The following is a 24,404-nucleotide window of genomic DNA, read 5'->3' as shown; positions in this document are numbered from 1 at the left end:
AGCTGAGAAAAGGACAGATAAACAACTACTGGATCAAGAGGGCAGAATTCGAGAGATAAGTGATATGATAAGATGAAACAATATTAGAATAATTGGGATCCCAGAAGAAGAAGAAAGAGAGAGAGGAAGAAGGTATATTGGAGCAAATTATAGCAGGGAACTTCCCTAATGTGGGGAAGGAAACAGGCATCAAAATCCAGGAGGCACAGAGAACCCCTCTCAAAATCAATAAAAATAGGTCAACACCCCAACATCTAATAGTAAAACATACGAGTCTCAGAGACAAAGAGAAAATCCTGAAAGCAGCTCGGGATAAGAGATATGTAACCTACAATGGTAGAAACATTAGATTGGCAAGAGACCTATCCACAGAGACCTGGCAGGCCAGAAAGGACTGGCATGATATCTTCAGAGCACTAAATGAGAAAAATATGCAGCCAAGAATATTATATCCAGTTAGGCTGTCATTGAAAATAGAAGGAGAGATAAAAACCTCCCAGGACAAACAAAAACTAAAGGAATTTGCAAACATGAAACCAGTCCTATAAGAAATATTGAAAGGGGTCCTCTAAGCAAAGAGAGAGCCTAAAAGTAACACAGACCAGAAAGGAACACAGACAATGTACAGTAACAGTAACCTTACAAGCAATACAATGGGCACTAAAATCAGATCTTTCAATAGTTACCCTGAATGTAAATGGGCTAAATGCCCCAATCAAAAGACACAGGGTATCCAAGACCCATTGATATGCTGTCTGCAAGAGACTCATTTTAGACCCAGACAGCCCCAGATTGAAAGTGAGGGGGTGGAAAACCATTTACCACACTAATGGACACCAAAAGAAAGCTGGGGTGGCAATCCTTATATCAGTCAAATTAGATTTTAAACCAAAGACTATATAGTTAGAGATGAGGAAGGACACTATATCCTACTTAAAGGGTCTATCCAACAAGAAGACCTAACTATTGTAAATATCTATGCCCCTAACATGGGAGCAGCCAATTATACAAGGCAATTAATAACAAAAGCAAAGAAACACATTGACAACAATACAATAATAGTGGGGGACTTTAACAGCCCCCTCACTGAAATGGACAGATCACCTAAGCAAAAGATCAACAAGGAAATAAAGGATTTAAATGACACACTGGACCAAATGGACTTCACAGACATATTCAGAACATTCCATCCCAAAGCAACAGATTACACATTCTTCTCTAGTGCCCATGGAACATTCTCCAGAATAGATCACATCCTGGGCCACAAATCAGGTCTCAACTGGTACCAAAAGATTGGGATCATTCCCTGCATCTTTTCAGACCACAATGCTTTGAAACTAGAAATCCATCACAAGAGGAAAGTTGGAAAAAACTCAAATACATGGAGGCGAAAGAGCTTCCTACTAAAGAATGAATGGGTCAACCAGGAAATTAAAGAAGAATTAAAAAAAATTATGGAAACCAATGAAAATGAAAACACAACTGTTCAAAATCTTTGGGATGCAGCAAAGGAGGTCCTAAGAGGAATATAAAGCAATACAAGCCTTTCTCAAGAAACAAGAAAGGTCTCAAATACACACCCTAACCCTACATCTAAAGGAACTGGAGAAAGAACAGCAAATAAAGCCTAAACCCAGTAGGAGAAGAGAAATAATAAAGATCAGAGCAAAAATCAATGAAATAGAAACCAAAAGAACAGTAGAGCAGATCAACGAAATAGGAGCTCGTTCTTTGAAAGAATTAAGAAGATTGATAAACCCCTGGGCAGACTTTTAAAAAGAAAAATGACCCAAATCAACAAAATCATGAAAGAAAGAGGAGAGATCATAACCAACACCAAAGAAATACAAACAGTTATAAGAACATATTATGAGCAAAACTATATGCCAGCAAATTAGATAATCTGGAAGAAGTGGATGCATTCCTAAGGATGTATAAATGACCAAAACTGAACCAGGAGGAAACAGAAAACCTGAACAGACCTATAGCCACTAAGGAAATTGAGGCAGTAATCAAAAATCTCCGAATAACAAAAGTCCAAGGCCAGATGGCTTCCCGGGGGAATTCTACAAAACATTCAAAGAAGAATTAATACCTATTCTTCTGAAAGTGTTCCGAAAAATAAAAATGGAAGGGAAACTTCCAAACTCTTTTTATGAGGCCACCATTACCTTGATCCCAAAACCAGACAAAGACCCCATCAAAAAGGAGAATTACAGACCAATATCCTTGATGAACATGGATGCAAAAATTCTCACCAAAATGCTAGCCAATAGGATCCAACAGTACATTAAAAAGATTATTCACCACGACCAAGTGCAATTTTTCCCTGGGCTGCAAGGTTAGGTCAACATCCTCAAATCAATCAATGTGATACAGTACATTAACCAAATTAAGAACAAGAATCATATGATCCTCTCAATAGATGCAGAAAAAGCATTTGACAAAGTACAGCATCCTTTCTTGATCAAAACTCTTCAGAGTATAGGGATAGAGGTTACATATCTCAATATCATAAAAGCCATCTAAGAAAAACCTACAGTGAATATCATTCTCAATGGGGAAAAACTGAGAGCTTTCTCCCTAAGGTCAGGAACATGGCAAGGATGTCCACTATCACCACTGCCATTCAACATAGTCCCAGAAGTCCTAGCCTCAGCAATCAGACAACAAAAAGAAATCAAAGGCATCCAAATCGGCAAAGAAGATATCAAACTCTCACTCTTTGCAGATGATATGATACTTTATGTGGAAAACCCAAAAGACTTCACCCCAAAACTGTTAGAACTCATACAGGAAGTCAGTAAAGTGGCAGGATATAAAATCAATGCCCAGAAATCAATGGCATTCCTATACACCAACAACAAGACAGAAGAGAGAGAAATTAAAGAGTCAATCCTATTTACAATAGCACCCAAAACCATAAGATACCTAGGAATAAATCTAATCAAAGAGGCAAAGAATCTGTACTCAGAAAACTTAAAATACTCATGAAAGAAACTGAGGAAGACACAAAGAAATGGAAAAACTTTCCGTGCTTATGGATTGGAAGGACAAATATTGTGAAAATGTCTATGCTAACTTGAGCAATCTACACATTTAATGGAATCCCTATCAAAATACCATCCACTTTTTTCAAAAGTGGAACAAATAATCCTAAAATGTGTATGGAACCAGAAAAGACCCCGAATAGCCAGAGGAATGTTGAAAAAGAAACACAAAGCTGGTGGCATCACAATTCTAGACTTCAAGGTCTATTAAAAGCTTTGGTCATCAAGACAATATGGTACTGGCACAAAAAAAGACACAGAGATCAATGGAACAGATTAGAGAGCCCAGAAATGGACCCTCAACTCTATGGTCAACTAATCTTTGACAAAGCAGGAAAGAATGTCTAATGGAAAAAAGTCTCTTCAACAAATGGTGTTGGGAAAATTGGACAGCTGCATGCAAAAGAATGAAACTGGACCATTTCCTTACACCACACACAAAAATAGACTCCAAATAGTTGAAAGACCTAAATATGAGACAGGAGTCCATCAAAATCTTAAAGGAGAACACAGGCAGCAACCTCTTCGACCTCAGCTGCAGCAACTTCTTCCTAGAAACATCACCAAAGGCAAGGGAAGCAAGGGCAAAAGTGAACTATTGGGACTTCAACAAGATAAAAAGCTTTTGCACAGCAAAAGACAGTCAACAAAACCAAAGACAACCGACTGGGAGAAGATATCTGCAAATGACATATCAGATAAAGGGCTAGTATCCAAAATCTATAAAGAACTTATCAAACTCAACAACCAAAGAACAAATAATCCAATCAAGAAATGAGCAGGAGACATGAACAGACATTTTTCCAAAGAAGACATCCAAATGGCCAACAGACACATGAAAAAGTGCTCAACATCACTCGGCATCAGGGAAATCCAAATCAAAACCTCAATGAGATACCACCTCACACCAGTCAGAATGGCTAAAATTAACAAGTCAGGAAATGACAGATGTTGGAGGGGATGCGGAGAAAGGGGAACCCTCCTACACTGTTGGTGGGCATGCAAGCTGGAGCAACCCCTCTGGAAAACAGTCTAGAGGTTCCTCAAACAGTTGAAAATAGAGCTACCATATGATCCAGCAATTGCACTACTGGGTATTTACCCCAAAGATACAAACATAGGGATCCGAAAGGGTACATGCACCCTGATGTTTATAGCAGCAATGTCCACAACAGCCAAACTGTCGAAAGAGCCAAGATGGCCATCGACAGATGAATGGATAAAGAAGATGTGGTAAATATATACAGTGGAATATTATGCAGCCATCAAAAGAAATGAGATCTTGCCATTTGCAATGACGTGGATGGAACTGGAGGGTGTTATGCTGAGTGAAATAAGTCAATCAGAGAAAGACATGTATCATATGACCTCACTGATATGAGGAATTCTTAATCTCAGAAAAGAAACTGAGGGTTGCTGGAGTGGTGGGGGGTGGGAGGGATGGGGTGGCTGGGTGATAGACATTGGGGAGGGTATGTGCTATGGTGAGCGCTGTGAATTGTGCAAGACTGTTGAATCACAGATCTGTACCTCTGAAACAAATAATGCAATATATGTTAAGAAAAAAAGAAGATAGCAGGAGGAGAAGAATGAAGGGGGGCAAATCAGAGGGGGAGATGAGCCATGAGAGATGATGGACTCTGAAAAACAAACTGAGGGTTCTATAGGGGAAGGGGGCGGGGGGTTGGGTTAGCCTGGTGATGGGTATTAAAGAAGGCACGTTCTTCGTGGAGCACCGAATGTTACATACAAACAATGAATCATGTAACACTACATCACAAAGTAATGATGTAATGTATGGTGATCAACACAACAATAAAAAAATTTAAAGAAAAAAAAAAAGAGGGCACGTACCGAATGGAGCACTGGGTGTTATACGCTAACAATGAATCATGGAACACCACATCAAAAACTAATGATGTAATGTATGGTGATTAACATAACATAATAAAATAAAATAATGTAAAAAAAAAAGAAAATATGGGATTCTACCCTCTCTATTCATGGACATGGCACATTTCTCTTTACTGTAGCAAGAACCCCAAGCCAACCTGACTAGTATACCTCTAGGTAACAGCCCAGCTAAAAAGGGAACTAGTGTATTCAAACTTAATTCTGTTTGTAATAACATGGTCACAGAAAATGAGGATAATAAGCTCTTGGCTATGTATACAACTAACTGAATCCCCCTATAATGGCCCATGTGGGCCAACATGAAAGGTATTTGTAATCTTTGTAAAACTGTCTTTTTCCTACTTACATTTAACTCTTCCATATGAAAGGTCTCAATCAGAGTAAGAGATGATTGACAAAAAGAGATGAGGTTGTACTTATTGAGCTAAGACACACCAAATGTCATGGCTTTGTAGGGAGATTATAATCTTGACACCTTGGGAGAAAACAGATTGTATCCCAATAGATGGAGGAAAGGGGTGATGTCAGTTCATGTTCTCCCTGTCACCTAGATCCAGCATGAGAGCCTGGCAAAATCATCACAGGGCCTGCCTGAATGAAACAACTCCTGTGGCTGCCAGTGTGACTACCATTTCATTTGTCACCTAAACTTGATAATTTCTGAAAAGAAGTGATTTATAGTCTTTTGTAGGTTTGATTTTTAATATAAGCATATATTACTTTCAGAATAAAACATTACCTTAATTATAAAAAGGAAAGTATTCCTTTAATTTATCCTACAGTTACAATTCAGTGTCTACAAAGATGCCAACAATGTGCTAGACACTAAACATAAACGATATAGAAAGACATAAGCCCTGCCTTCTGGTTTGGGGTCCAGTAGGAGAGACAGAGGAATACTGGAGTAGAGGTAAGAAAAGAGATCCGTGAAACATTAGGAATGATTCCAAAATGTGAAACTCTTTTTAATGTAGTTATTATATATAATTATTAATGTTGGGACAATGCAGTAACAGACAAAATAATTGAGCATGTTGAGATTGAAAGAAGAGTGAAGTTTTATACAGTGTTTATAAGGCAGATGCCACTTCACAAGACTGTTTGTTATACATTGGTCTTTGTAGTCACAATTGTATATACGAATATGCATTCTATGAAGATTGAATGACAAAGTCTAAACTATATGTTAATAGGACTTTATAAGCAATAGATTATCATTAAAATATACTGAAATTAAGTCTTCATGAAGAAAGCTTGTAAAAAGCTATTTATGACTCTCAAAACGATAATGAAATTAAGTAGTTTTAAAAAATGTATTCATCAACCTAAAAATTGCTCACCATTTATTTGTTTTAGGTATTTATTGACAGCTCAGTATTCATCTTATAAAATGGCGTACCAGTAGTTTAAGCTTGTTCATTAATAGTTACCAAGAGGGGAAAACATAAATCCAAAATGTTGCACTGGATATAAAACCTAGAGATTTAAGACAACAGTAGAGCATTTAGACAGTTCCCAATAGACATCTGCCAGTGAGCCGGCCATCTTCTGTCATAAATCACATGATTAAAAAGAAAATAACTGTTTCCACTGAGACATCAAACCATTAGAAAATCTTAACCTTAGCTTCCGAGCTGGACTTAAGGCTTTTGAATTCTTCCTAACAAAACACGTAAGGAATGAATTACAAGTGTTCCTTATTTGAAATGCGGAGGGTAATGGCTATTTCTTGTCTAGGCTTTCTTTCCAAAGCATTTATTTGTAGAAGACAATGAAAAATAATTAAATTATCTTTTTAAAATTATATCAGAATCACTCTGCTCTAGCTGGCAATTAGTGGGAGACAAAAAGAAAGTGAAGTCAAAGAAAAGCCCAGAACCCTAGTACACAAAAGGCAGCACAAAGGAGAGGATGCAGAAGGGATTTAGCAACAAAAAACCCTAGAAGTAAAATTGGTTAGCACTCCCTTCCAAATTTTTATCGTATAGATGCACAAACTTAAATAAAATTTTATTTGCCTGCTTGAATATTTTAATATACTGATTTTTTTACCTTAATGATACATGAAAGAAATGCATACACTTCCCAAAAACAGAGTTCGGAAGTATTAACAGGTAAAATATTCAAAATCCTCCACTCAAAAAATAAAAAATAAAAAAAGCCCATGTTAATAAAGCTACCATATACTTACTTATTACCTTGATTTGCAGCTTGAGTTTATGTTTATTTCCTGCAACCTTCTTGGTGAAGTTATTAATCATAAATTAAATGCCTTAAAAGACAGGCAATTAGAGGGAAGAAGTAAATAAAGAATTAAAAATCAGAATATTGATTAATTAGTTCTCAATTAACAGTAAAGTAAATTATTAAATACTCAAAGAATGAAAACTCATATTTTTATTAGCAAAGCAATCTTGTCATAAAATTGTTACTGACTGTAACTTGTTTATCAATATAAAGCAATCTACTATAATGAAGTATATAATCCAGTAATACAAAACATAGAAACATTATAAACTAAGGAAATTTTCCAAAAATACATGAGAAAGGGAAAGCTATAATACAAGATTTAAAAATTGAACAAAGATTACCATTATATGTACTTTCAAATGAACAGCTAACCTAAAAACAAGACAACATTTTCCCTGTTGTATGGGAAAACTACTAATTATTTCAATTAATGATTGTGCTAATTAAAGAACTGTCTGTACATTAAAATTAAATACTGTTTTTGACAAAATTATATTTTAGGATGAAATGGGTCCTTTTATACTTTGTGGGTGGAAATATAAAATGATAACTTCTTTGGAAAGAAATGTGGTTTATTAAAATTAAATATGATTTTTTACTTATTTTCTTAAAAATAATCATATACTTTGAAACAATAATTTCTCTACTGGAAAACTCTCTGTAAAAAACCCATATTAGAGAAGATAACAGAGTAGTAGGGGGACCCTGGGCCTGCTTCATCCCTCAAACACAGCTAGATCAACATCAAATCATTTTGAACAACAAGGAAATTGATCTGAGGATTAAGAAAACAATCTTCACAACTGGAGGGAGAGAATGAGGCAGAAACAAGGTTCAGAGATGTGAATTGAGGGAGAGAAAAGCCTCAGTGCCATGGAGGGTAAGCCTTTTTGTAGAGAGAAGTCAGGAAGAGGAGAGAGTGGGAGAGAGAGTAGCGCACAGGGTTCTCACAAGGTGCTGTGGGTGTAGGGATCCCCTGGTCACAATGGGATAGAATGGTCCCCTTCCTGGAGTACGTTTGGAAGAGGGTATATTGCCATGTAGTTTTTAATTTCTTCTTTAATTTCCTTATCACTCATTCATTTATGCCCAAGTTAGGGGCATAAATATTTACAATTGTTAGATCTTCCATAAATTTCAATAATATCCATATCATAGGAGTCCCAGAAGAAGAAGAGTAGGAAAAAGGAGCAAAAGGTTTATTTAAGCAAATCACAGCTGAGAACTTCCCTAATCTGGGGAAGGAAATAGGCATTCAAGTCCAAAAGGCACAAAGAACTCCCTTCAAAATCAACAAAAACAGGTCAGCACCAAGACATATCATAGGGAAACTTGCAAAATACAAAGAAGTAGAGATCATTCTGAAAGCTAGGCACAAAAAGTCCTTAATCTATAAGGGTAGACACATAAGGTTAGCAGCAGACCTGTCCACAGAAAATTGGCAGGCCAGACGACATTGCATGATATGCTAAATGAGAAGAATTTGCAGCCAAGAATACTATATATGCAGCAAGGCTGTCATTCAGAGTAGAAGGAGAGATAAAGACTTTCCAAGACAGGCAAAAACTAAAGGAGTTCATGAATACTAAACACTAAGTTCGTCAAGAAATACTAAAGCAGACCCTTTGAGTGGGAAAGAGAGACCAAAAGCAACACAGACCAGAAAGGAACAGAGACAATCTACAGGAACAGGGTCTTTATAGGTAATATAATGGTACTATATTCATATCTATCAATAGTTACTCTGAATGTAAATGGAATGGATGTTCCAATCAAAAGACATGGGGTATCAGATGGTTGAAAAAATAAGACCCATGAATTCTCTGTTTACAAGAGACGCATTTTTGACCCAAAGACATCTCCAGATTGAAAGGTAGGGGTGGAGAACCATCTATCATGTTAATGGACGTCAAAGGAAAGCTGGAGTAGCCATACTTATATAAGATAAACTAGATTTTAAACCAAAGAGTGTAATAAGAGATGAAGAAGGGCACTATATCATAAGAAAGGGGTCTATCCAACAAGAAGATCTAACAATTGTAAATATTTATGCCCCCAACTTGGGAGCAGCCAGATATATAGATCAATTGATAACAAACTTAAAGAAACTCACTGAATAATACCATAATAGTAGGGGACTTTAACATCCCACTCACAGCAATGGACAGATCATCTAAGCAGAAGATCAACAAGAAACAATGGCTTTAAGTGACAAACAGGTCCAGATGGACTTAACAGATATATTCAGAGCATTTCATCCTAAAGCAGCAGAATACACATTCTTTTTGAGTGCAATTTGAACATTCTCCAGGATAGATCACATACTGGGCCACAAATCAGGCCTCAACAAGTACAAAAAGATTAAGATCATACCATGCACATTTTTAGAGCACAGCACTATAAAACTTGAAGTCAACTACAGGAAAAAATTTGGGAAGACCACAAATACATAGAGGTTAAAGAACATCCTCCTAAAGAATGAATGGGTAATGAGGAAATTAAAGAAGAAATTTAAAAAATACATGGAAGCAAATGAAAATGAAAACACAACAGTCCAAAACCTTTGGGACCCACCAAAGTTGATCCTAAGAGGGAAAGGTATAGCAATATAGGCCTTCCTCAAGAAGCAAGAAAAGTGTCAAATACACAACCTAACCTTACACCTAAAGGAGCTGGAAAAAGAATAGCAAACAAAGCCAAAATCCAGTAGAAGGGAAATAATGAAGATTAGAGAAGAAATAAATAATATAGAAATCAAAAAAGCAGTAAAACAGATGAATGAAACTAGGAGCTGGTTTTTTGAAAGAATTAACAAAACTGATAAACCTCTACCTAGACTTACCAAAAAGAAAAGAGAAAGGACCCAAATAAAATCACAAATGAAAGAAGAGAGATCACAACCAACACCATAGAAATACAAACAATTATAAAAGAATATTATGAGCAATTATATGCCAACAAATTGGGCAATCTGGAAGAAATGGATAAATACCTAGAAACGTATAAACTACCAAAACTGAAACAGTAAGAAATAGAAAATTTGAACAGACCCCATGACCAGTAAAGAAATTGAGTCAGTAATCAAAAATCTCCCAACAAACAAGAGCCCGGGGCCAGATGGCTTCCCAGGGGAATTCTACCAGATATTTAAGGAAGAATTAATTCCTATTCTTCTGAAGCTGTTGCAAAAAATAGAAATGAAAGGAAAACTAATTCAATCTATGAGGCCAGCATTACCTTGATCCCAAAAAGACAAAGACTCCACTAAAAAGGAGCATTATAGACCAGCATAGCATCCCTGATGAACATGGATACAAAAATTCTCAACAAGATATTAGCAAATTGAATCCTACAGTACATTGAAAGGATTATTCACCATGATCAAGTGGGATTTGTTCCTGAGCTGCAGGGTGGTTCAATATCCACAAATCAATCAATATGATACACCACATTAATGAAAGAAAGGATAAGAACCATATGATTCTCTCAATAGATGCAGAAAAAGCATTTGACAAAATACAGAATCCTTTCTTGATAAAAAACCCTCAAGAAGATAGGGATAGAAGAAACATACCTCAACATCGTAAAGGCCTATATGAAAGATCTACAGTGAATATCATCCTTAATGGGGAAAATATGAGAGTTTTTCCTCTGTGGTCAGGAACAAGACAGGGATGTCCACTCTCATCACTGCTGTTCAACTCAGTACTGGAAGTCCTAGTCTCAGCAATCAGACAACAAAAAGAAATAAAAGGCACCCAAATCTGCAAGAAGAAGTCAAACTTTCATGCTTCACAGATGACATGATGTCCTATGTAGAAAACCTGACTCTACCGAAAAATTGCTAGAACTGATACATGAATTTAGCAAAGTTGCAAGATATAAAATCAATGTACAGAAATCTGTTGCACTTCTATACACCAATAATGAAGCAGCAGAAAGAGAAATCAAGGAATTGATCCCATTTACAATTGCCAAAAAAACATAAGATACCTAGGAATAAACCTAACCAAAGAGGTAAAAGATCTGTATGCTGAAAGTTATAGGACACCTATGAAAGAAACTAAAGAAGACACAAAGAAATGGAAAAACATTCCATGCTCATGGATTAGAAAAACTAAAATATCTACACTACCCAAACCAATCTACACATTCAATACAATCATGATCAAAATAACACCAGCAGTTTTCACAGAACTAGAACAAACAATCCTAAAACTTGTATGGAACCATAAAAGAACCTGAATAGCCAAAGTAGTTGAAAAAGAAAAGAAAAGCAAGAGTCATCATGATCCCAGACTTCAGACTGTATTACAAAGCTGTAATCATCAAGAGAGTATATGGTACTGGCACAAAAACAGCCACATAGATCAATGGAACAGAATAGGGAAACCAGAAATGGACCCACAACCGTATGGTCAACTAATCTTTGACAAAGCAGGAAAGAATATCCAGTGGAAAAAAGGCAGTCTCTTCAACAAATGGTGTTGGGAAAACTGGACAGCCACATGCAAAAGCATGAAACTAGACCACTTTCTTACACCATACACAAAAATAAGTTCAAAATGGATGAAAGACCTAAGTGTGAAACAGAAAACCATCAAAATCCTAGAGGAGAAAGCAAGCAGCAACCTCAGTTGACCTTAGCCGTAGCAACTTCTTACTAGACACATCACCGGAGGCAAGGGAAACAAAAGCAAAAATGAACTACTGGGACCTCACCAAGATAAAAGCCTTCAGCACAGTGAAGAAAACAATCAACAGAACTAAAACACAACCGAGAGAATGGAAGAAGATATTTGCAAATGACATATCAGCTAAAGGGCTAGTATCCAGAATCTATAAGGAACTCATCAAAATCAACACCCCAAAAATAAATAATCCAGTTAAGAAATGGACAGAAGACATGAGCACACATTTCTCCAAAGAAGACATACAAATAGCTAACAGACAATATAAAAAAATTGCTCAACATTACTCATGATCATGGAAATACAAATTAAAACCAGGATGAGATACCACCTTACACCTGTCAGAATGGCTAAAATTAACAACTCATGAAAAAACAGATGTTGGTTGAGGATGCAGAGAAAGGGGAACCCTCTTACATTGTTGGCAGGAATACAAACTGGTGTAGCTACTCTGGAATACAATATGGAGGTTCCTCAAAAAGTTAAAAATAGAACTACCTTAGGATGCAGCAACTGCGCTACTAGGTATTTATCCAAAGGATACAAAAATGCTGATTCAAAGGGGCATATGCACCCCAATGTTTATAGCAGCACTATCAATGATAGCCAAATTTTGGAAGGAGCCCAAATGTCCATCGACTGATGAAGAGATAAAGAAGTGGTACACACACACACACACACACACACACACACACACACATACACAATGGAATTTCAGCCATCAAAAAGAATGAAATGTTGCCATTTGCAACAACATGGATGGAACTAGAGTGTATTATGCTAAGTGAAATAAGTCAGTCAGAGAAAGATAAATATCATATGATTTCACTCATATGTGGAATTTAAGAAACAAAACAGATGAACATAGGGGAAGGGAAGGAAAAATAAAATAAGACAAAAACAGAGAGGGAGGCAAACCATAAGAGACTCTTAACTATAGAGAACAAACTGAGGGTTGCTGGAGAGGAGGTGGTTGGGGGGATGGGCTAGATATGTGATGGGTATTAAGGAGGGCACTTGTTGGGATGAGCACTGGGTTTTATAGGTAGGTGATAAATCACTAAATTCTACTCCTGAAACCTATACTATACTATATGTTAACTAACTTGAATTTAAATTTTAAAAAATAAAAACCCCATATTAAAGGCTTTATACATGGAAATGGTATGAGGGCATTATTTATTTAAAAGAGTTCAAAATAGATACATAACTAATTGATAGCATATTATGCAATTTTGCAGTAACATGAAAAAAGCTTATAAGACACTATAAAATTCAACAAATTAACATACACCGTTGTTTATACACTATAATCACAACTTTTTTTTACTTATTTTTATAAAAGTACTAGAAAGAATAGGTGGGAATGTGTGGATTTTTTTGTTTTGCAATTCTTCCTATTATTTTTTCTAATTTTCAAATTATCCAGAAATAGCATATATTATCTGAATTATGAGAAACATATGTTTTATTCGAAAGCAAGTAAGAAAAGCACCATGTAATAATGAGAAAGAATAAAATCCTTAGTTACGTGACACTTGTGCACATGCATATGTGAGTACATGGGCACACACACAGTTATGATGAAGTGTAACAAATAGTATCAGACTCAAAGATTGTCAAAAGTTGTTCACAAAACAGAGTAAATGAGAATGAAAAGGAGGGCAGAACTTATCGTTAAAATAATGGCTGATTTTGGGGGCACCTGGGTAGCTCAGTTGGTTAGATGTCTGACTCTTGATTTCATCTCAGGTCATGATCTGAGGGTCTTGGGATTGAGCCCCATGTTGGGGGGGGGCATGCTCAGTGGGGAGTCTGTTTGAAATTCTCTCTCTCCTCTCCCTCTGCCCTTCCCCACCCTCTCCTAAAATAAATGAATAAATTTTTTAGTTAATTAAAAATTTAAAAATACAATAAAGTCTGATTTAAGTATTCTGTTTCCAGATTTTTCTCTCGTTTCCAAAAGTCTCCAGTGTTACAGAATCTATGTGACTTTGGAAAGATAAAAGTTTACACCCATGTCAAATTCTATTAAAACTCTTTTCAAGAAATTGGCTAACTTTCCAAACCTGGAGTCTCATGCAAGATTCAGGAGCTATCTTTTCTGGTTGCATTTGTGGTTTTTGTTCCAAATAAATACCTTCCCAAAACCATCAGGACCAGTATTTAAAAGCAGTCATTGAAATTAGGGAAGACTACTTCACTTCCTATCACTGTCACTGTTGCAGCCTACATGTCATCAAATCCGCCTAAGTTTTTACAAAAGAAACAACATGAATGAATTGTATATGTCACTTATGTAAAGAAATTTTAATATATTAAAGACATACCTACTTGAACCCCAAAAGGTTCTTCCTTTCTATATGATTTAGATTAAAATGGCATACTAACTGAAGTACCTGAGAACTACAGTGATTGCTGCTACAGAAGAACATGGTCTCCTATCAATAGTATACTGTAATCTGAAAAAAATCATTATTGAGTTAATGACAAAATGAATTAGATTCAAAAATCAAATTACCATGAGCAAAAACAACCTCCCTGTTAAAAGAAGGCACCCTATTATTTGCTTTTATTCAGACAAAAGAAAAATTTAAAAAGAAGATGTAGTGTATAAGAAATATAATCTATCCTATAGTCTGTTTTTAAATGTCTAATCTAAAAATGCTATTTTAAATCACCTTAATTCTCATTTTAATGCAATAATTAGATAATATTATGTCTCTGGGTCACAAAAAATTGTATGTCCATTTATCACTTTGTACCAATCACTGCCAATTAAATCAATTTCTGGAGACAAGTTTTCTTTCAGTATTATTTACCAGAAATTAGATATGGGGAATATGGTGGGAGGCTGGGGAATAGAGTGGGGCAGGACAGAAATGATTATCACCGTACTCAATTTTACCTTAACTGTTAGATTTCTTTTCTAGAAATGAGATCTTTATAGTTTACATTAGAGCCGTGAGAAACAAGTTAATAATAGACAGTTTTTCTTATTATAGTTTATTTTTGAGTCAAGATTCAAGTTCCAAAAGCAAAAACTCGTAAATTTTCTGCAAAGCTTTTATAGTTTTATACGTCAAATAGCAAAAGTATAAAGCTTCAAGATCAATAACATCTGATTTGTCCAAGGAAAGGCTCCACTGTATGCGGCTAAATTGTTATAATGTTTTCTTTTGATTTTGATAAGCATAGTTAAATACATTCTAACCACTGATTGATATCCAAACAAATCAGTAAGTATACTCCATTCCAAAATCTCCTATTAACTTCAGTGGAATAAAACAGTGAGCAAACTGAGAAAGAAAATGCTGGTATGATTCCTCTCCTGCAAAAAACCATAATCAGTATAAAAATTCTCAGATTTCCCACTTCCATTCAGCTCCACCCCAGCAGAATGGCAATCAACATTTTATTTTTCTTTTTGCTTCACATTTCTGGCAGATACCTACAAAGGCAGCAATCTGAGTCAATGAAACCTATTAGTGATACATTGGATATTTTTCTTTATGCCATTTTTAATTCCTGGTTATTCCCTCTCTTCTCATTTTATGAAATTATATTTCTCTTTGATCATACTTAAGTCATGTTTCTCTCCATCACATTTTTATTTTCCTTCTTCATTCATCTCATTTCCTCTCTATATTCTCCTTTTTTTTCACTTATAAAAGTCACTAGCCAGAATTTTTCTTTTCAATTTGCAATTGGCTCTGTAGGATACATTTGTCAGTTGTTTCTCCCATTCTTTCCCCAACTTCCCTGTATTTCCTTTCTCTTCTTTGGAGACAACACCATATCTTCTGGCCGTCCCAATATTCCTCCATTATCTCCACCTACCATTTTACAGAAGCTCCTTTTCTCTTAGCCCAAACCTGAATGCACATTCTTTTTTCTTTTCTTTTCTTTTTTTTTTTTTTTTTGAGAGAGAGAGAGTGTGAGAATGTGAGCAGCGGGAGGGACAGATAGAGAGAGGGAGAGAGAAAATCCTCAAGCAGACTCCCTACTGATCACAGAACCTGCCACAGGGATTGATCCCAAGACCCCTGATCCCATCACCTGAGCCAAAATCAAGAGTCAGACATCTAACCAGCTGAGCCACCCAGATGCTCCCTGAATGCATATTCTAAATTCTCTCTTCATGCCAAACCAAAATGATAATTGTTGACACCTAAGAAAGACTGTGCTTATAGTCATATGCCAGTTCTGAGGTATTGAAGAGACTAAGTAATGGCAAAGGTATCACAACAATAAATGTTTGTATCAAAGAACCAGAAATGTAAAAAGTGTTGCTTTGTTGTTGTTGTTGTTGTTGTTGTTGTTTTACTAAAAATCCACCTCTATATAGTACAGTTAGGGGTATGACACAGACTTTGATTCAGGTCCCACCTCTACCACCCTTTCATTTGGAGATATTGGAGAGATCAATTTCCCTGCTAAACTCAGTTGTTCTCATGTTTACAAAGTGGCAATAAGAGCAATACCTACTTGTAAGGTCATGGTAAAGATTATATGTATAAAATGAGAATCATAAGAACTGGCACATAGTAACTAACCAATACATATTAGCCATTGCTATCACTGTGATCAATAGTATGATGAGCAAAATAATTTATTACAACTTGAAAAGAGAAACACATTCAAGATTCATTTATATATAAGCTATTTATTTCACTCATTTGACAAACTGAAGTGCCTAAATGCTCTTAGCACTATGCTAGATGGTTGGGACAACTTACTTCACTGAGCTTATAATACAGCAATCCCAGATAAAATCAAAGACCTGTTGAAGATTAAGATTTCTGGGGCCAACATCACCGTTAAGAGTACTGATTTTATGCCTTCACTTGCTTCTGACGGCCTGCCTCGCTGCCCGCACACTCTGCCATCATTCCACAGAAATGCTTCAATTACCAGCAGTCCTTTGCCAAATTAGGCCAGTGTCCAGGGCCCTGGCTCCTCATCTCACTCGGGCCTATGCCAAAGATGTAAAATTTGGTATAGATGCCCAAGCCTTAATGCTTCAAGGCGTAGACCATTTAGCCAATGCTGTAGCCATTACTATGGAGCCAAAGGGAAGAACAGTGATTACTTAACAGAGGTGGGGAAATTCCAGAGTAACAAAAGATGGTGTGATCATTGCAAAGTCCACTGACTTACAAGATAAATATAAACATACTGGTGCTAAACTTGTTCAAGATGTTGCCAATAACACAAATGGAGAGGCTGGGGATGGCACCACGACTGATACTGCCCTGGCACACTCTGTTGCCAAGGAAGGCTTTGAGAAGATTAGCAAAGGGGCTAATCCTGTGGAAATCAGGACAGGTGTAACACTAGCTGTTGATGCTGTAATTGCTGAACTTAGGAAGCAGTCTAAATCTGTGACAATCCCTGAAGACATTGCTCAGGTTGCCATGATTTCTGCAAATGGAAACAAAGAAATTTGCAACATTATCTCTGATGCAATGAAAATGCTTGGGAGAAAGGACATCATCACAGTAAAGGATGGAAAAACACAAAATGATGAATTAGACATTATTGAAGATATGAAGTCTGATCGAGGTTATATTTCTCCATACCTTATTAATATATCAAAAGCTCAGAAATGTGGGGGTGCCTGGGTGGCCCAGTCGGTTAAGTTTTGGACTCTTGATTTTGGCTCAGGTCATGATCTCAGGGTGGTGGGATCGAGCCCTGGGTTGGGTTCTGCACTCAGCGGTGAGTCTGTTTTTCTCCATCTCTCTCTCTCACTCTCCCTCTGCCCCTTCCTCCACTTGTGCACGCATGCTCTCTCTCTAAAATAAAACTTAAAAAAAAAGAGGTCAGAAATGTGAATTCCAAGATGCCTATGTTCTACCGAGTGAAAAGAAAATTCCTAGTGTCCAGTCCATTGGACCTGCTTTTGAAACTTCCAATGCTCATCATAAACCCTTGGTCATAATTGCTGAAGATACTGATGGAGAAGCTCTGAGTACAGTGGTTTAGATAGGCTAAAAGTTGGTTTTCAGGTTGTAGCAGCCAAAGCTCCAGGTTTTGGTGACAGTAGAAAGAACCAGCTTAAAGACATGGCTATTGCTACTGATGGTACAATGTTTGCAGAAGAAGGATTGACTCTAAATCTTAAAGATGTTTAGCCTCACAACCTAGGAAAAGTAGGAGAGGTCACTGTGACCAAAAATGATGCCACACTTTTAAAGGAAAAGATGACAAAGCCAAAACTGAAAAATGTATTCAAGAAATCATTGAGCAGTTAGATATTTCAACCAGTGAATATGAAAAGAAAAGGCTGAATGAACGTCTGGCAAACTCTGAGATGGAGTAGCTGTGCTGAAGGTTGGTGAGACAAGTGATAATAAAGTGAATGAAAAAAAGACAGAGTTTCAGGTGCCCTCAGTGTTCTGAGAGGGGCTTGCGCCCTGCTTCGGCACATTCCAGCCTTGGATTCAATCACTCCAGCTAATGAAGATCAAAAACTTGCTACAGAAATTATTAAGAGGACACTCAAAATTCCTTCAATGACCATTGCTAAGAATTCCAGTGTTGAAAGAGCATTGACAGTTGAGAAAATTATGCAAAGTTAGCTAGTTATGACACTATGCTTGGAGATTTTGTGAATATGGTGGAAAAATGAATCACTGATCCAACTAAGATTGTAAGAACTGCTTTACTGAATGCAGCTGAAGTGGTTGCTCTGTTAACTAAAGCAGAAGTTGTAACCACTGGAATTCCTAAAGAAAAAAAGGACCTTGGAACGGGCGCAATGGGTAGAATAGGAGGTGGTATGGGAGGTGGCATGTTCTAGTTCTAGAATAGTGCTTCACCATTATTAATGAGCTGTGAGAGGAAGATCAAGGCAGAGCTCCTCAAAATAACTTCAGAGAAGTCAGCTGAAGAAAATGACTGAAGAAAAGGCTGGCCAGGTGTCTGGGTGGCTTAGTCAGTTAAGCGGCCAACTCTTGATTGTGGCTCAGGTCATGATCTCAGGGTCATGAGATCAAGTCCCGCAACTGGCTCCAGGCTCAGCGGGGAGTCTGCTTGAGGATTCTCTCTCTCCCTCTGCCCCCTCCCAAGATGAATAAATAAATCTTTAAAAAAAAAAAAAAGGCCGATATTTAAGAAAATCACTATAAGCATCCATTACTGATTTGACAACATATAATGCTTTACTGCTGTCATTGCCCATACCTACAGATCATTTACTTTGTATTTTTGAATAAAAAGACATTTGTACATTCCGGATAACAGCGCAAGAGCCATCTACCGATGTACTGCTTTCAACTTAAATCACTGAGGCATTGTAACTATTATTCTGTCAAAAATCAGGATTTTAGTGCTTGCCATAACCAGATGAAAAATTAAGAAGCAGCCTTTCTGTGGAGAGTAAGAATAATTGCATACAGTGTAGAGATGGTACAAAGTTATGCAAAGAGATCAAAGGTATATAGTCTGTGTATAGCTCCAGGACTCACTTTGTGACTTTAGAAAGAAGAGTTTCAGACAAACAGAAAAAGTGAGTCAGTGTGTTGAGGTGTGAATAATGGAGGATGCAGATTTGAGACAGAGAATATAGATATTCTTGGAAACATCTAGTTGTGAGCAGAGACAAGAGTTTCTGTGCAGCTGAAAGTGGACTTGGACTATAGGGAGGATTTGTGCACAGGTAAATGTTTGTTTTTAAGGGGAAAGATCCTTTGACATGTCTAATGTCAATGGAAAGAAATCAGGAGAGAGGGAGAAGGCTGAGAATACAGAAGAGAAAGAAAATACTCCTCAAATCAGGGCTTTAGAACACATACAGGTGTAAGATCCAGAGCATGCATGAAGGCATTGGCTTATAAGGGGAAGAAGCATCGGAAGGGAAGAATGAAAGAAGTCAGGGAGAGTGATAAATTATTAGGAGCTTCCTATCTCACAGAGGCTATTTTCTCTGTATGCCATCAGTTAAACAGGAAGGAAGGCGAGTAGTGTAGGGTGAGAGCACAGTACAGTAGAAAAGGTTTTATAGAAAGCCATGGAGAATGGAAGATAGCTTTCTAGGAAAATACATAAAAGTTGCATCTCAGAGCGGAGGGTGCAGCCGAGGTCATCATCCCAGATTCTTTCCCTGTTTGCTTGGTGCACATCATCTCCTCTAATGCCTGCCCAGAGGGGCTTACACCTGCCTCCCTCTCCCTTCCTTTTTACCTTTACCTTCCACGAAGAGGGCTGATTTCAGGTGGTGAGTATTTTATCTTGTACTTTACATTTTTTTTAAAGAAAGTATATCAATGTAAAAATCAGGTTATTTTAAGCATGACTGAATCACATATAATACTGTATGATGAAAATCTCAAGGAACTTTTAGTTAACATGGTTTGAATGTGCTGAAAATGACTCGCAGAACATCCTTCCCTCCTAAAAATTAATGATGATGCAGTTTACCAAGCCTCCACACTCGTGCCTGTGGACACAATGAAAGAGGAAAACACAGTGAAGGGACTAGAAACCCAAAGAATTTTGCTCTAAGCTAGCTGCATGTTGCTACGCAAAAAAAAAAAAAAAAAAAAAAAAAAAATTGTTTGTGGTCATGACTAACATGGATAAGTGTTCAAGTGGCACTCTATTTTTCTCTCTCCTCCTTCTCTCCCTCTCCTTCAGCTGGACCCTTCTGTTTCTAAGATACCTTCTAGTCCGAGTCTTTGCTGCTCAATTGGGTGTCTCTGATACTGACTGAGGTTGCCTGGCAACATGACCAATAGACCACTCACCAGCCCGTGTGGCAGCTCCATTTTTTGGTTCGCAGGTGGGAGATTTGGATAGAATTGCATGAGGTTTCCACATTGCAATTCTGTTTCATTTCAGTGATCATATAATGAAGTTTATTACTTACAATATCATTATTATACTTCATTGCATTATTCAGTATTGTACAGAGGTTTTTCTTTTTTGTCATAATTATTAATACTTCCAGGAAATTTTAAAAGATTGGAATTGCCCTTCAAAATACTTCCCTTCTAAAAATAAATAAATAAATAAATAATTTTAAAAATGAAAAAAAACCTCATTCCTTTTTAGAAGCTCCTTACCATAAAGGCAAAATTTTTTAAATATTAAAAACCATAAGATTATTGACAGGGAAGAGATATAAGGGGAACATCTTGGAGACTGGAAATGTTCCATATCTTGCTCTGCATAGTAGTAACACAGGTACATAGCTATGTAAAATCCATCAATCTGTAGACTTAATATTAGTGCACTTTGCACACTTTAATATACATATGGCATGTTTCAAGAGTTTTAAAAAGTAGTGACAAGATGAATAAATATACACACACATATAGAAACAGAGACTATATATAAGCTTGATACATGTTAGGGAACAAAAATAATCTCTAGGCTTTTATCATAGAACACAATATCTTCTTAAAGACTGGACATTGCTGTTGTATTTAATCAGTTTAACAACAGAGACTATTTTGCCATATGGCAACATGCTTTAACTAGTAACTTGCTATTTATAGAGGAGCTTTAACTGTCAATTCTGATGGGTAAATTGAGGAGAGCAGACAGCATTAATAGCCACACACTGCAAAAGATTTGCTATTTGTTTCAGCTCACTGGATCACAAGCAGAATGCCTTGGATACAAAGATCACATCTGGAAATTTATCTCAAGGACATACTTCATGCACAAAGTCACAGGCATGCCTTGCTGGTCTGGTTTCTGAAGTGCCTAAGTTTTTCTGGATGGAAAAACAGATTGGCAAAATCTAACACAAATAGAGATCCTTAGTGGTTTTATTTTACTGTATTTTATTTGTAACACTTTATTATACAATCTCCACACCACAGAGTGAGGGCATTTTCCATTTTTTACCCATTGGACTTTCTAAAGCCCTTAGCATTGAAAAATTGTGGCTTTTTTATAAGTACCTTTACATTGTTATTTCATTTGGTCCTCATCGTGGCCTTAATATATATTGTCCATTTTATAAATGAGTAATCTAAGGCACAGAGAGTTTAAGTGACACACTTTGTCTAGGCCAGCAATCACCACAAGCAGAATTTGAAGCCAGTTTTCAAATACAGCACCGTGTTGTTCAATTAATATCTATCACTTCATTTCAGAACTGGCAAAACCTCACAATAAAGCCAGTTCCTGTAAAAATTCAACTTTGGTTTGAGAAATTAAGTCTTTATCACTTTATTTGCTGGTTTTAGGATGTTTCTTTTGACAAGAGAATATGTCTGGGGCAAGTAAAACTGCATAGAATCATGGTGCTTTAAAGCTGTCAAATAGTGGTGGAGGTCAGCTCGTCTACCTAATTGATTTGTCAGCTGACAAAACTGAAGTCCAGAGGGTTAGAATGACTTTCACAAGTTTCATAACTTCTAATGGTAGAATTCAAACTGGAACTCATCTTATCTGTTTCTTGGCTTGGTATTACATAAAGAGCTGCTATCATAAACCTAAATTTTGAGCAGTATTTCACTATAGTTCAAAGTATAAAAATGATATATTTAAAGGCTAGAAATTGAGACTCTCAATCCCATCTAAAAGATAAAGTTTTACCCAAGAGAAACAAATTAAGTGGGCTTTCTACCTTATTAATCAGTATCAGCCTTGATAAACTCTGTCCTCCCTTAAATAACTGAATCTAGTATAAGTTAATATATGGTGGGTGACATAAAACATACCATTTATTGATCCATTCCCATGTGATAGACCGTTTTCATATTATCATATTAAATCCCCACCAAAATGTTTCAAAATAGTAATTATCATGCCCCTTTTATAGCTGAGAAAGTAAAACAAGTTAGGGTAAGAACCTTGGCTCAAGGTCATAAAACTAGTAATTTGCAGAGCTGAGATCAGAACCCAGCCAGCTCTCTTTTATGATAGAATCTGTGTATTTTAACCCACACCATCCTAGCTCAGAAATCACATTACCAAAATGTATTCCCCATCCTCTAATTGTAATTGAGATTTCTAACAGCCCACGTGGTACCTATCTTCCCCTTCCCTACTAGGGACATGTTCAGAGCCATTGCATGTACAGCAAAAATACTATATGTAACAGCTTCTTTTGCAACAAACAGTAATGATGGTTAGGTAGAAAATATTGGGTGGAGTTTCCAGGGAATCTCCGAAGAAGGCTAAATCAGCTGGTAGTATGCCCTTTTGCCACTGCATTTTTTTTTTCATTCTTGCTGCATAGAACACAAATAGCTGCCCAGTGGTCATCTTAAACTACTGGAAAACCCTTGGGGACGAAGTCATATGGCCAAGATGGTGGAACAGAACTATCAAAGGAGACTAGATTCCCTAATGAGCAAGTTACCACAGTTCCAGCCCCACAATGCCAATGGCCAGACTTCCTTTTGCAGGAGAAAACTTGAACTCCACCTTGTTTAAAACAATGGAATCTTGCTACACATAATCCATTGAGCTTCACTTGCTCAAAAACTGATAGCAACAATTCACTTTTGTATGGAATGCTAAAGATAGCATTAATTCAGGACTTCTGGCTCTGGTAACTGCAGACCAGGTATTGTGAAGGAAAAAAAGCATTTTGCTTTGGAAAACTTGAAAGGCTGAGTTAAAATATATGTGGAAAATATTTGCAGTTTTCCTTCTACTTAGAAAGTCAAAAGCCACCAGAGAATATTGCTCTTATCCTAATAGTAATAAAAGGGCAGATAATCTACAAAATAATAACTTCTCTTGAGCCCATCAGAGACGTGGAGTTGCAAGACAAAGAGATTAACTAAATTTTAAAGGGTAAGAGCCACTGAGGACAGACAGGACATATAAGCCTTTTCACCTTTGACAGAACATGAGAGGAATAGTTGCTCATTATGAAAGTAGGTAAGAAGAAAACATCTAAAATTGTAACAAATACTTGAAGGCCAGAATGGGTCACCAGAACAAGATAGACACCCTGGGATCACCCAGACACAAAGGAATATGCACTCATTCATAAGCTCTTTTTTCAGACAGAAAGATTGAGGTCAGGGCAAGAGACCAGAAAGAGCACTTTGGTGTCACAAAAACACAATTATCTTTTCTGATTCCCCAGACCTTTCTCTAATGCAAAGCAAAATTTAGCCTTTTAGGATAGAAAACTCTCACATCTCCAGTGCCCTGGAAAAGATCCATAGTTTCTGGGAAGGAAACAGAAGAAAAATTCATCTGGCCCTCTTAGAGGAACAGGTAAACCTCTTCCAAAAGAACCCCACAGAGTCAAGGAGGAGTTTGGGTACCATGAGAAGAATGGGAAGGAATGCTGAAAGAGCCATTGTCCCAAGGTCCAGATGCCCAGGACATGTTTAAGGTTGAGACTGGAGCAAAGGAACCCAGCACCCTCCTGCCCCTACCAGAAGCACTGCCCCAAGTAACAAGCAATAGCACTCTGCCACCTAGGAAGGTACAAGGTGCAAGAAGAACCTTACTCTGCTATGCAAGCATGGGGGACATCCCAAAAGGGGAGGGTAGAGAACAAAAAAAATCCTTTGGC

General features: G+C 36.9%; 1 protein-coding gene and 1 pseudogene across 2 annotated transcripts in view; one reads left to right on the top strand and one right to left on the bottom strand.

Moving 5' to 3' along the window:
• Positions 1–24,404, bottom strand: part of GALNT13 (polypeptide N-acetylgalactosaminyltransferase 13) — a 565,045-nt gene that overhangs the window by 480,812 nt on the left and 59,829 nt on the right. The window lies entirely within an intron of this gene.
• LOC113920647 lies at positions 16,807–18,710 on the top strand (annotated as a pseudogene).

This window comes from Zalophus californianus, chromosome 3 (assembly GCF_009762305.2).
Source record: "Zalophus californianus isolate mZalCal1 chromosome 3, mZalCal1.pri.v2, whole genome shotgun sequence".
Lineage (NCBI taxonomy): Eukaryota > Metazoa > Chordata > Mammalia > Carnivora > Otariidae > Zalophus > Zalophus californianus.
This window is presented reverse-complemented; position numbering and strand designations above follow the sequence as displayed.